This window comes from Pristiophorus japonicus, chromosome 9 (genome assembly GCF_044704955.1).
Source record: "Pristiophorus japonicus isolate sPriJap1 chromosome 9, sPriJap1.hap1, whole genome shotgun sequence".
Lineage (NCBI taxonomy): Eukaryota > Metazoa > Chordata > Chondrichthyes > Pristiophoridae > Pristiophorus > Pristiophorus japonicus.
Window position 1 is genome coordinate 4,944,349 of NC_091985.1, and position 15,267 is coordinate 4,959,615.

Consider the following 15,267-nt stretch of genomic DNA (forward strand, 5'->3'; position numbering starts at 1 on the left):
CTCTCAGGTGTCGGTGGGGATGTTGCACTTTATCAGTGAGGCTTTGAGTGTGTCCCTGTTACGTTTCTCTGTCCACCTTTGGCTCGTTTGCCGTGAAGGAGTTCCGAGTAGAGCGCTTGCTTTGGGAGCACACACTCACTCACTCACATTCGAATAAACCGTCTACGCTCATTAATTTGGTTCTTAAACACATGGTCTGGGTAGCAAAGGGCTGTCACTCGCCGTGGAGATACACCCCGGCAACAGTCAGTGCCTTTAAATGAGGAAGAGAGAAGATTGGGAGGAAGAATTTAAACACGGCTGCCAACTGGATACAGATTGTGGCAGGCTCTCAGTCCTAAAAATTTGAGCATGTAAAACCTGCTGACCCTCCAGTGCAGTACTGAGGGAGGGATGCTCTGTTGGAGGGGCCATCTTTCGGGTGAAACATTTACAAGGGGGCCCCGTGTACTCTCTTGTGGAAGTAAAAGATCCCATGGCACGAGTCGAAGGTGTCCTGGCCAATATTTATCCCTCCAGCAATACCACCACAAAGGATTGTCCGGTCATCTGTCTCCTTACTGCTTGTGGGAGCTTGCTGTGCCCCCTACAATACCACAGGGACTGCACTTCATTGGCTGAGGATGGGGAAGGTGCTATTTAAATGCCAATTCTCCTCCTTAGGGAGGATCCGATGACCTCGCTCGATGACATCATCAGAACCACACAATTCTGGTCCTGTAACATGGATCGGGATCTTACTCTGCAGGAAGGAGCAGGGGTGTGGGTGGGTGCACTGAAACTCGTCACCTCAAAAGCAATTTTTGCAGGAAATTATTTGCTACATAGGAACAGGAGGAGGCCATTCAGCCCCTCGAGCCTGTTACACAGGAACAGGAGGAGGCCATTCAGCCCCTCGAGCCTGTTACACAGGAACAGGAGGAGGCCCATTCAGCCCCTCGAGCCTGTTACACAGGAACAGGAGGAGGCCCATTCAGCCCCTCGAGCCTGTTACACAGGAACAGGAGGCGGCCCATTCAGCCCCTCGAGCCTGTTACACAGGAACAGGAGGAGGCCCATTCAGCCCCTCGAGCCTGTTACACAGGGACAGGAGGAGGCCCATTCAGCCCCTCGAGCCTGTTACACAGGAACAGGAGGAGGCCCATTCAGCCCCTCGAGCCTGTTACACAGGAACAGGAGGAGGCCCATTCAGCCCCTCAAGCCTGTTACACAGGAACAGGAGGAGGCCCATTCAGCCCCTCGAGCCTGTTACACAGGAACAGGAGGAGGCCCATTCAGCCCCTCGAGCCTGATATACACAGGAACAGGAGGAGGCCCATTCAGCCCCTCGAGCCTGTTACACAGGAACAGGAGGAGGCCCATTCAGCCCCTCGAGCCTGTTACACAGGAACAGGAAGAGGCCCATTCAGCCCCTCGAGCCTGTTACACAGGAACAGGAGGAGGCCCATTCAGCCCCTCGAGCCTGTTACACAGGAACAGGAAGAGGCCTATCAGTCGCAACTGACCCCCAAGAGCCACAGCTTTTTAGTTTGGGGGAGGGGAGTGTTTCCTGATTGACCCTAACCGACCTCCCTTTAATCTTATTATTGCTGCTTGTTCTGGATACTCTCCACCAGAGGAAGTCAAACCTATTGAATCCCTTTATCATTTTAAACACCTCGATTAGATCACCCCTCAACCTCCAAAACTCTAAGGAATACAATCCAAGTTATTGCTAAAACCCACTAGATACAAGTATGGTCACCATCTCTACAATACTCGATACAAACCCGCAGTACTCAGCCAGTCAGCCACCCTGACCTGTCAGCAACACTGACCTTCGTCGTAAAATGACGATAGAGTGGATACAGAGAGAGTGTTTCCACTTGTGGGGAAGAGCATAACTAGAGGCCATCAATATAAGATAGTCACCCAGAAATCCAATGGGGAATTCTGGAGAAACTTCTTTACCCAGAGAGTGGTGAGAATGTGGAACTCGCTGCCACAGGGAGGGGTTGAGGCGAATAGTATCGATGCATTTAAGGGGGAGGCTGGATAAACATCTGAGGGAGAAGGGAATAGAGGGTTACGCTGATAGATTCAGATGAGGAAAGACGGGAGGAGGTTCGAGTGGAGCATAAACGCCGGCCTGGTCTGGTTGGGCCGAATGGCCTGTTTCTGTGCCGTATATCCCCGTGTAATCCTGTGTAAAACAAATCACTTGCCCTCACCATTAACGTCCCTCAGAGACCTGACACACTCTGCCGTGGTCACTGACCAAAGTTAGAATCAAATACTTGCAACAACAACTTGTATTTATATAGCACCTTTAACATAGTAAAATGTCCCCAAGGCACTTCACTCGAGCGACTATCAGTCAAAATTTGACACCGAGCCACACAGGGAGATATTAAGACAGGAGACCAACTGCTTAGCCTTTTAAAGGAGAGAGAGGCGGAGAGGTTTAGGCAGGGAGTTCCAGAGCTTGGGGCCCCAGGCAGTTGAAGGCACAGCCACCGATGGTGGAGCGATGAAAATCGAGGATACGCAAGAGGCCAGAATTGGAGGAGTGCAGAGATCTTGGAGGTTTGTAGGGTGGAGGGGGTTACAGAGACAGGGAGGTGTGTAGGGGCTGGAGGGGATTACAAAGATAGGGAGGGGTGTAGGGGTTGGAGGAGGTTACAGAGATAGGGAGGGGTGTAGGGGCTGCAGGAGGTTACAGAGATAGGAATGGCCAAAATAATTAGTGCTCAACAGGTTACACCACTTGTTAAATGTCTCAGTAAGTGTGTAACCTGCTCCCAGTCTGCCCGCGTGCGGACATTTGGCTCACTGGCATTGTGAAAGGACCTTTGTGTATATTTGCGTTTTTCACTTCCCTTGTAAGCCTTTTATAGCTGGCAGTGGTTCACACACCCACAGGCGCCAGAAACAGACATCCTTGGGTGGGCTGACGGGACTTTGTGCTCGCTGACCGACACTGGCCCCCAGCCCGACAACGTCTCAATTATAAAGGCCTTATCCTGGTCTTCAAATCCCATCGTGGCCTCACCGCTCCCTTCTCCCGTCCTGCAGACCCTCAGATCTCTGCGCTCCCCCTTGAAGACGCCTCTTTAGATGTGATTTCTTTGGCCACCTGCCCCGATATCACCTTCTGTGATTCAGTGTCAGATAATGCTTCTGAGTGATCATCGCTCCTGTGAAGCACCTTGGGATTTTTGCAAGCGCTCTATGCGGCGCTCCTTCACGGTAAACGAGCCAGAGGTGGGCAGCGGAAACGTTACAAGGACACCCTCAAAGCCTCCCTGGTAAAGTGCGACATCACCACTGACACCTGGGAGGCCCTGGCCGCAGACCGCCCGAGGTGGAGAAAGTGCACGCGGGAGGGCGTCGAGCCCTTCGAGTCTCAACGCAAAGAGCGTGAAGAGGCCAAGCGCAGGCAGTGGAAGGAGCGCGCGGCAAACCAGCCCCACCCACCCCTTCCCTCGACCAATGTCTGTCCCACCTGTAACAGGGTCTGTGGCTCTCGTATCGGACTGTTCAGCCATCAAAGAACACACTTTGGGAGTGGAAGCAAGTCCTCCTCGATTCCGAGGGACTGCCTATGAGATACAGACAAGTCGCTGTTGTCTCGGACAGGAGTGAGAGTGTGTTAGAGCTGGCAGGTTGGCCGAGACATTTACCTAGCCATGTGGGCTTCACAGAACTTCCACCCAAACACCAACACGTTTTCCAAAGCGACCAGCTCCCGCAGACTCGGTCTGGAAAAGCCCCCAGCGCTGTTAGGTTGCACGCACCAAACGCAGAAACAACATTTTTGTCTTGTCTTCAACCTGTTTTGTTTGTCTGCACCAACCTCTTTGAAAGCACGCAGCCCTCCCGAGCAATAAACTGGATCTATATGTTTTTCCCCCCTTGCATTCTTTGGGCTGAAAGCAGAACGCCTGCCTGCCCCCCTAGGCACCCAGACACTCCTTACCCTGCAGCCAGGACAGGCCAGGGTCGGTACGGTACCAAACGGGTCACTTCCTGATTCAGTGCCTCCCTCTGCTCAGTGTCCCAGTGCTGGCCAGCTGTGGAGCGAGTCAGCCCTGGATAAATAGATAGATAGATAGATAGGTAGCGTCACCACAAACGCTGGCCCTCCTCGCCCAGCTTGGTGCTCCAATATCACTCACCAGGATCCGACACAGCTCCTTGCCATAGCCTCAGCCTGCAGGTGAACACTGTCAGTACATTGGAGAAAAAGCCCCACTGTCTGTCACAGAAAGCCACACCCCTCCATAAACCACCAGACACTTCCTGGTACTATCAGGCTCCCTTACCTTAAAGCCATGAAAAGAAGCTCCGCTTCTGAAGGCATGTGTCCCGACCGGTTCCTCGCCCTCACACAATAATGTGTGACACACACAAAACATGCAGCTTTCATTCCCATGCAGGGCAACACCCAGAGGCCACTGTGCAGTTAACGTGGGTGGCTGAGTATTGCGTGTTTCTCTGGAATTCACTGCCCAGGGATATGTTTTTTTTAAGTTTAGGCTGATAAGGATTTCATGCTGAGAATTCCAGCTGGAAACAGTATTTTGGAGAGGGTGGAAGTTGTATATGCAGACGATAGATATACTCTCTGTGCAGTCACTGTATTGTTGCAGAAGATGGAGACTTGTTACCTGATGTACTCTCAATAAGGTTTACACTGTGTATACACTATGCTGGCACCACTAGAGGGTGCAACTGGTGGAGACCGGGGTTTCCTGCCCCTGTGGCAGAGGCTGTCCAGCAGAGGGCACTGCGGTGGGAGACCTGAGGGTCACCTGCATAGGAGGCATAACAGAAGTGACTCAAAGAAATCACATGGGAGAGCAAGCAAAATTTACCCTGGGCACTGTCAGCTCTTGTTCCTGAGAAAGGTGTGTATTCCCGCATGGAATGTGTCCGAGGTTGCTAAAAGAAGCAAGGTTGGAAATAGCAGAGGCCTTGGTCACAATCTTCCAGTCCTCATTGGATACAGGAACAGTGCCAGGGGACTGGAACATTGCGAATGTTCATCATCATCATCATCATCATCATCATCATCATCATAGGCAGTCCCTCGGAATCGAGAAGACGAATTAATGCGCAGATAGCAATTAACGGATACAATGTGATTGGCATCACGGAGACATGGCTCCAGGGTGACCAAGGCTGGGAACTCAACATCCAGGGGTATTCAGCATTTAGGAAGGATAGACAGAAAGGAAAAGGAGGTGGGGTAGCATTGCTGGTTAAAGAGGAAATTAATGCAATAGTAAGGAAGGACATTAGCCTGGATGATGTGGAATCGGTATGGGTGGAGCTGCGGAATACAAAGGGGCAGAAAACGCTAGTGGGTGGTGTGTACAGGCCACCAAATAGTAGTAGTGAGGTTGTGGGCATCGCTGGCAAGGCCGACATTTATTGCCCATCCCTAATCGCCCCTTGAGAAGGTGGTGGTGAAGCACCTTCTTGAACCGCTGCAGTCCGTGTGGTGAAGCTGCTCCCACAGTGCTGTTAGGGAGGGAGTTCCAGGATTGTGACCCAGCGACCATGAAGGTTGGCAATATATTTCCAAGTCAGGGAGGTGCTGTCGAAGAAGCCTTGGCGAGTTGCTGCAGTGCATCTTGTAGATGGCACACACTGCAGCCACGGTGCGCCGGTGGTGGAGGGAGTGAATGTTGAAGGTGGTGGATGGGGGGCCAATCAAGCGGCTGCTTTGTCCCGGATGGTGTCGAGCTTCTTGAGTGTTGTTGGAGCTGCACTCATCCAGGCAAGTGGGGAGTGTTTCATCACACTCCTGACTTGTGCCTTGTAGATGGTGGGAAGGCTTTGCGGAGTCAGGAAGTGAGACACTCACCGCAGAATACCCAGCCTCTGACCTGCTCTTGTTGCCACAGTATTTATGTGGCTGGTCCAGTTAAGTTTCTGGTCAATGGTGACCCCCAGGATGCTTATGGTGGGGGATTCGCCAATGGTAATGCTGTTGAATGTTAAGGGGCGGTGGTTAGTGTAGCGTAAGTAGGCACCTTTAGTAATGACTCCACGAGGCAGGGTATGACACTTAAACTGTGTAGACTGTAGTCCTTTATTTGCAGCTCCTGAGTGAGGACAACAAGCTGTGTGTTCCTTTTTATACTGGGTTTCCAGCAGCAGCACCCTCTGGTGTACAGGTAAGGTGTGTACAGTGTAAGGGTACATTCAGTGTTGCATAACAGTGTTACAGACATCACACAGTAAACAGGTGTCCATACACAACAATACTCCCCCCTGAGCATTTTTCATATCCTTATTGTCATGACCAGGGGAGGTGATCAGTGGTGGGCTATGGGAGGTTGTGGTGAGGGTTGTGTGGTTACCAGGTGTAACCCCTGTGCTTGAGGCTGGACTCATACGTTTCCCCTCCCTCACACACAGACCATGTGGGTGTCACTGTTGTGGGGTCCCTCGGGGAGGTAGCCACGGCAGCAGTGGGTGGTGCCATGCTGACTTGGACCGATCCTGTCACTGCTTTCCAAAAGCGCTGCTATTTCATCTTTAATAATTGATTCCAACATTTTCCCCACTACTAATGTCAGGCTAACCGGTCTATAATTATCTGTTTTCTCTCTCCCTCCTTTTTTAAACAGTGGTGTTACATTAGCTACCCTCCAGTCCATAGGAACTGATCCAGAGTCGATAGACTGTTGGAAAATGATCACCAATGCATCCACTATTTCTAGGCCCACTTCCTTAAGTACTCTGGGATGCAGACTATCAGGCCCCGGGGATTTATCAGCCTTCAATTCCATCAATTTCCCTAACACAATTTCCTGCCTAATAAGGATATCCTTCAGTTCCTCCTTCTCACTAGACCCTCGGTCCCCTAGTATTTCTGGAAGGTTATTTGTGTCTTCCTTCATGAAGACAGAATCAAAGTATTTGTTCAACTGATCTGCCATTTCTTTGTTCCCCATTATAAATTCACCTGAATCTGACTGCAAGGGATCTACGTTTGTCTTCACTAATCCTTTTCTCTTCACATATCGATTGAAGCTTATGCAGTCAGTTTTTATGTTCCCGGCAAGCTTCCTCTTGTATTCTCTTTTCCCCCTCCTAATTAAACCCTTTGTCTTCCTCTGCTGAGTTCTAAATTTCTCCCAGTCCTCAGGTTTGTTGCATTTTCTGGCCAATTTATATGCCTCTTCCTTAATTTCCCTTGTTAGCCACGGTTAAGCCACCTTCCCCTTTTTATTTCTACTCCAGACAGGGATGTACAATTGTTGAAGTTCATCCATGTGACCTTTAAATGTCTGCCATTGCCTATCCACTGTCAACCCTCTAAGTGTCATTTACCAGTCTATTCTAGCCAATTCATGTCTCATACCATCGAAGTTACCTTTCCTTAAGTTCAGGACCCTAGTCTCTGATTTAACTGTGTCACTCTCCACCTTAATAAAGAATTCTACCATATTATGGTCACTCTTACCCAAGGGGCTTTGCACAAGAAGATTGCTAATTAATCCTTTGTCATTACACATCACCCAGTCTAGGATGGCCAGCTCTCTAGTTGGTTCCTCGACATATGGGTCCAGAAAACCATCCCTAATACACTCCAGGAAATCCTCCTCCACTGTATTGCTACCAGTTTGGTTAACCCAATCTATATGTAGATTAAAGTCGCCCATGATAACTGCTGTACCTTTATTGCACGCATCCCTGACTTCTTGTTTGATGCTGTCCCCAACCTCACTACTACTGTTTGGTGGTCTGTACACAACTCCCACTAACGTTTTCTGCCCTTTGGTATTCCGCAGCTCCACCCATACCGATTCCACATCATCCAGGCTAATCATTCCTTACTATTGAGTTAATTTCCTCTTTAACCAGCAATGCCACCCCGCCTCCTTTTCCTTTCTGTCTATCCTTCCTGAATGTTGAATACCCCTGGATGTTGAGTTCCCAGCTTTGGTCACCCTGGAGCCATGTCTCCGTGATGCCAATTATATCATATTCCTTAATTGCTGCCTGTGCAGTTAATTCGTCCACCTTATTCCAAATACTCCTCGCATTGAGGCACAGAGCCTTCAGGCTTGTCTTTTTAACACACTTTGTCCTTTTAGAATTTTGCTGCCATGTGGCCCTTTTTGATTTTTGCCTTGGGTTTCTCTGCCCTCCACTTTTACTTTTCTTCTTTCTATCTTTTACTTCTGCCCCTATTTTACTTCGCTCTGTCTCCCTGCAGAGGTTCCCATCCCCCTTCCATATTAGTTTAACCCCTCCCCAACAGCACAAGCAAACACTCCCCCTAGGACATTGGTTCCGGTCCTGCCCAGGTGCAGACCGTCCGGTTTGTACTGACCATGAGCTTGCTGCCGGGTTTGAGGTCCTGGCCTTCAAACACTCTCTTCCTCAGATGACTGAAGGCTGCGCTGGCGCACTGAAGGCAGTGTTGGATCTCATCGTCGATGTCTGCCGTTGCTGATAGGCTCTCAAGGTATGGGAAATGGTCCACGTTGGCCAAGGCTGCACTGTGGATTTTGATAGCCACGGAGCAGTGCTATGTAGAGGGGTCAGGTTGGTCGAGGACCTTTGTCTTACGGATGTTTGGTGTAAGGCCCATGCTCTCATACGCTTCGGTGAATTAAATAAATATGGATCAAAAAGCCAGTATCAGTAATGGCGAGCATGAAACTACCGGATCGTCGGAAAGACCCAATTAATATCCCTTTAGAGAAGGAAATCTGCCGCCCTTACCCGGTCAGGCCTATATGTGACTCCAGACCCACAGCAATGTGGTTAACTCTTAATTGCCTCCTGAAATGGCCCAGCGAGACACTACAATAAAGTCAGCACTGTGGGAGCACCTTCACCACACGGACTGCAGCGGTTCAAGAAGGCGGCTCACCACCACCTTCTCAAGGCGATTAGGGACGGGCAATAAATGCCGGCCTTGTCAGGGACGCCCACATCCCAGGAATGAATAAAATAAAAGATTACGCTCCTGTGAAATGCCTTGAGATATTTTCCTAAGTTGAAGGTGCTTTATAAATGCAAGTTGTCGATTCAATTTCAGACTGTGTGACCTCAGTGACGTTTCATTTACAGTATGGTGTGTGACCTTGGTCCCTCACATAGCTGGCAAAGGCGTTCGAAGAGGTTCAGACGAGTGCTGCAGGGATGGTGTGCAGCTTTAAGTAGCTTTGTTGTGCAAATAAGCTGAAAAAGTTAGCTCTATTTACTCTATGAATGTTTAGATCTCAGAGCGGCCTGATATAGGTGTTTGAGATAAGACTGCTCATACTGACATACTATTAGAATCAGACAGGTTAGGGAGGACCAGGGGGGGTTCATGCGTAGAAGTTTTGCAAAGGTAGAACTGGGTTAGATGTTCGGTGATTCCTTGTGTTCCCCGGAGGATGGTGTTTGCGCACTGAGTTCCGATTCACTCCTGTGATGTCGTCGACTTGGCTACACACACGTGGAAGATGGCTCCAAACAGAACGGTGTCACATGACCTTGCCACATGACCTGTTATTGTTATTACGTCAGCAGTCCACTAGGGGGAGCTCTGATACTATGCCGTCCTACAAAAGAGAGCTGGTCCGGTTCCTGGCTGGGGCAACGATCACGGCGTAACAAAGCTAGGGTGGAATACAAGACCACGTAAAACATGCTCACTGTGGGACCACGGCCGAGTTTTGATGGCCTAAGGTGGTTGAGGGAATGTCCCCAATTCCCTCCCCACTCCGCAGATTGGCCTGAGTTCTCAACGTGTTTCTATGTTGCCTCGTGCAGGAGGTCACATGGCTGTGGGGGTGGGGGGGTGGTGGTGGGGTTATTGTGAATCATGGGGCCCGAACTTGGTCAAAGTGTTGATATGTAAATCCAGATGGCTCCGTTGAAGGGAAGGTGTGGTGGAGGCAGTGGCAATGAGTAGCGAAAGATGGAAAGATGCCCTCCAAGAGTCTTGACACCATTTCAGGCGGAAGATATTTAGTGACAGATTGTGACTGCACAAATGGTATGAGCTTGTGTCAGAGTGGATGGGCGAGAGTTAGAGGATGTAAAGCTCTCGCAGCTCGCTGCATGTGATAGTGAGAACAGCCTGACTTGAGGTATGGAAGACGGAGAAATACATCTAATGGACTGTGAGGTCCTTGATGCACACGTCACCTCGGGGTGGCACTCCGCATTGTTTGGTGTCAGGAACAATGGGTGATGTGCAAAGCTTAATGTGTGTCCTGCAACTGGTTCAAGTGTCTCTCATTGAATGGCAACCTTCCCGCATTCCTTACTTGTGTTGCGATGGCCCAATGGAAGGGCCCATTGTACAGCCGCATCATATGCGGAGGGCAAGATATCCCTGATACAGCGGAGCACCTGAGGGAGAGGCACCACACGTTATGTCAAAATGGGACACTGACCAAGAGCGGGTGAACAATGTGACTGTATCGAAAAGTGCAGCATTCCAAAGGTGACCGAACAAAGTAACATTAACGAGCATTTCCACCACCAACACCCAACCCTCGCCCCACCACCCCCACCTCTCCGCACCCCCCCCCCTCCATCCCCCTCGAAGTCCTCTTCCTCGCCCCACCTTCACCACGCCGTGCCATGCCCCTGCCCCTCACCGCCGGTGGTCCAGCAGATTGTGCAGGAGGGCAGCCGGATCGACGTGTGCGTCTTGGTGAGAAGGTATGGGGGCGTGACTGAAGGCGCCGGGATCTCCGGCTCCTCGGGATCTGCCGGCCTCGAGGGTCTGGGCTCGGTGGGGGGGGGGGCGGTTTGCACGGCCTGAAGCCATCGCTTGCCTCATCGCCTCGGTGTTACGCTCCACCGCACTACTGAGCCGGCCCATGCTGGCAGTATGGCGCTGGGCGCAGGTGGCGATGCTGGCAGCGATCCCAGCCGCGGTCTGCAGCAGATCGCGACCCAGCTCAGCAATGCTCCCTGCTAGCTGCACCATCGCGTGAATAGCCGCGAGCCATCCTGCATCCTCGGGTGATTGTTGGCTCTGTGTGGCTGAATGCACCATGGTTGGTTCAAGGCCACGGCCTCTGGCCCTGCTTCCTGTTCCTGGTTCCTTCGGTTCCAGCCCCACGAATTCGGACCCCGACTCCGAGGCTCGCCAGACAGGTGGCACACATGTCAGGAGGCTGGTGTCCTCCTCTTGCAGCTCCTCGAGCGCATTCGGCTCAATCACGGGCCCTTCTCCCTCCTCTCTCTCCTGGTCCTCCTGACTCTGGGCGGCGGAGATGGGTGCGGTGGATATGGGTGATCTTGGGGGCGTGGGGTGGGGGGAAGGAGCCGCTGTCTTGGGCTGGGGACAACGTCGGGGTGGGAGACGCTGGGATCACACTCGGCCTCTGTGTGCCAGAGGTGGATGGATTCCTTGATCGGTGCTGTCTGACTCACCATCTGAACGCAGGGGACAACATTTCAGTCGATAACTGGAGGGTGAGGTTGGTCAAGCTGACATGTGAGCTGTGCCATCCCACATTGTGCCAACAAGGAGTTCCATCACCACATGGGCACACCAATAACGGCCACCACACTGTGCGCTAAAACGCATTTGCCTTGACATTGATGACCTTCTGCGAGATGAGCGTAACGCACGCTGGAGATTAGTATACCCTGACCATGCTCCAGCACGGGATCTGCACCACCCTGTGTGGTGACACGGTGGTGCTCACCCACCAATGCCAAGGCATGCTCCTCCAGGCTGCTCAACTCTACCACCTCTGCTGGGCCCCTCCCGTGGCACTCAGGCCCGCAGCCTTGGAAATATTTTTCTTCTGCAGAAAGAAACATTGCAGCGTTGACCCCTTTTGCTCATGCCCCACACTCACACTCACACTCACACACATACAGGCACGCACTCACACACACTCACACTCACACTCAGACACATACAGACACACACACACACTCACACTCACACACATACAGACACACACATACAGACACACACACACACACACACACACACACACACACACACACACACACACATACAGATAGACACACACACACACTCACACATATACAGACACACACATACAGACACACACACACTCACACACATACAGACACAACACACACTCACACTCACACACATACAGACACACACACACACACACTCACACTCACACACATACAGACACACACACACACACACTCACTCACACACATACAGACACACACACACATACAGACACACACACACACACTCACACTCACACACATACAGACACACACATACACACTCACACACATACAGACACACACACACACTCACACTCACACACATACAGACACACACACACACACTCACATTCACACACATACAGACACACACACACACATTCACACTCACACACATACAGATACACACACACAGACACACACACACACACACACTCACACACTCTCACTCACACACATACAGACACACACACACACACTCACACTCACACTCACACACATACAGACACACACACACTCACATTCACACACATACAGACACACACACACTCACACTCACACACATACAGACACACACACACACTCACACTCACACACATACAGGCACACACACACACACACTCACACTCACACATACAGACACACACACACACTCACACACATACAGACACACACACACACACACTCACACTCACACACATACAGACACACACACACACTCACATTCACACACATACAGACACACACACACACACTCACACTCACACACATACAGACACACACACACACACTCACACACTCTCACTCACACACATACAGACACACACACACACACACTCACACACACAGACACTCTCACTCACACACAGACACACACACACACTCACTCACACTCACACACAGACACACACACACTCACTCACTCACACTCACACACATACACACACATACACACACACTCCTCACACTCACACACTGCTCACACTCACACACTCATACACTCACACACTGCTCACACTCACACACTCATACACTCCTCGCACTCACACACTGCTCACACTCACACACTCATACACTCCTCACACTCACACACTGCTCACACTCACACACTCACACACTGCTCACACTCACACACTCACACTCCACACACTCACACACACACTGACACACATCTGGCACAGAACCTTTTGGAGCTGTCTGGGAGGACTCCAATAAATGGTTACTCACCCTTGCTGAGGCCAACACATCATTGCAATGTTTCCGACACTGGTCTCCATTCCACGGAATGTTGCCCATTTGAGGACACGGCCTCACCAATCTCCCTCCAGATGTGTCTGCATTGGGGAGGTGGAGGCTTGCCACGACCATCCTGGGTGAGGGCTTTATACCTGCACTCCACCTCAGATACAAGCCCCTCCAGTTCCTCATCATTAAACCAGGGAACTCTGGCCTTGGGTTTAACGGTCTTCCTTGAAGCTATTTGTCCACATTTTAATTCCCTTGATGGATGGCTGCTGATTAATTTCTATCTCTGTATTCCCAACACTCTCCCCTCTCCAACCGGCAGGTGCAAGGGAGTGATCAGCATTTCAGCGCACGCGCCGATGTCCCATCAGCCCCAATCGCGGCAACACTGACGTCAGCTGGCAAATAAAACTACAAAATAATTCCCCAAGTCTTACGCATTGTGTGGTGCACGGCCTGCGAGGGTTTCCGAATCGAGAGGCCTGCACCTCCCCCCCACACGACTCCCGCCTGCCCCTGCCGCCGACACAACCGTGGTGAAACTCGCTCCCGATGGGCCCTGGTGGCAGCAGGCGGCAAAAGAGTACGTACCGCCCAGGGAGCGGCGAGAAATGGGCGGGCCTCAGAGTTCTGGCCCATGATGCTTCTCTTACCCTGACTGTAGGCCCGGGGCCTGAGCCGCCCTTACCCTGACTGTGTGGGCCCTGAACCGCTCTTACCCTGACTGTGTGGGCCCTGAACCGCTCTTACCCTGACTGTAGGCCCGGGGCCCGAGCCACTCTTACCCTGACTGTGTGGGCCCTGAGCCGCTCTTACCCTGACTGTAGGCCCGGGGCCCGAGCCACTCTTACCCTGACTGTGGGCCCGGGGCCTGAGCTGCTCTTACCCTGACTGTAAGCCCGGGGCCTGAGCTGCTCTTACCCTGACTGTGTGGGCCCTGAGCCGCTCTTACCCTGACTGTAGGCCCGGGGCCCGAGCCACTCTTACCCTGACTGTGGGCCCGGGGCCTGAGCTGCTCTTACCCTGACTGTAAGCCCGGGGCCTGAGCTGCTCTTACCCTGACTGTGTGGGCCCTGAGCCGCTCTTACCCTGACTGTGGGCCCGGGGCCTGAGCTGCTCTTACCCTGACTGTGTGGGCCCTGAACCGCTCTTACCCTGACTGTAGGCCCGGGGCCCGAGCTGCTCTTACCCTGACTGTAGGCCCGGGGCCTGAGCCGCCCTTACCCTGACTGTGTGGGCCCTGAACCGCTCTTACCCTGACTGTAGGCCCGGGGCCCGAGCCACTCTTACCCTGACTGTGGGCCCGGGGCCCGAGGGCTCTTACCCTGACTGTAGGCCCGGGGCCTGAGCTGCTCTTACCCTGACTGTAGGCCCGGGGCCTGAGCTGCTCTTACCCTGACTGTAAGCCCGGGGCCCGAGCCACTCTTACCCTGACTGTGGGCCCAGGGCCCGAGGGCTCTTACCCTGACTGTAGGCCCGGGGCCTGAGCTGCTCTTACCCTGACTGTAGGCCCGGGGCCTGAGCTGCTCTTACCCTGACTGTAGGCCCGGGGCCCGAGGGCTCTTACCCTGACTGTAGACTGGGCCCGAGCTGCTCTTACCCTGACTGTAGGCCCGGGGCCCGATGGCTCTTAACCTGACTGTGGGCCCGGGGCCCGAGGGCTCTTACCCTGACTGTGGGCCCGGGGCCCGACTCTCTCTTACCCTGTCCGTATAAATATTGTCAATGTCATGTATTCAACTATCATTGTAACCCATGTATAAGCTGACCTAAGTTGTACACCTTGAGAACATTGACCACAAGGGGGTGAACTTACAGAAGACACTCCTAACCTGGACTTTCAGGTATAAAAGGGGAAGCTCCACCCACCTTCATCACTTGAGGTCTTGGTAATAAAGGTAACTGGTCACAGAGTGACCTTCTCTCAATTATGGGCCTCGTGTGCATTTATACTGTATAGTAAGGACATATCATTTGGGATGCTCAGAATCCAAGGGGGTTCCCTAAAAGCCGCTTATCACGCCTCCTGTTGGCCAATAGATCCTGACCATACTCACTCACAGG

At 52.1% G+C, this 15,267-nt stretch overlaps 1 protein-coding gene across 2 annotated transcripts in view; it reads right to left on the minus strand.

Moving 5' to 3' along the window:
- LOC139272919 (protein-tyrosine kinase 2-beta-like) overlaps positions 1 to 4,245 on the minus strand; it is a 256,360-nt gene extending 252,115 nt beyond the window's left edge. For both annotated transcript variants that reach the window (XM_070889030.1, XM_070889028.1), the window contains exon 1: positions 4,158 to 4,245. The gene's annotated coding sequence lies outside the window, so the exon portion shown is untranslated. The remainder of the gene's footprint in view (positions 1 to 4,157) is intronic.
- Positions 4,246 to 15,267: the final 11,022 nt, after the last annotated feature.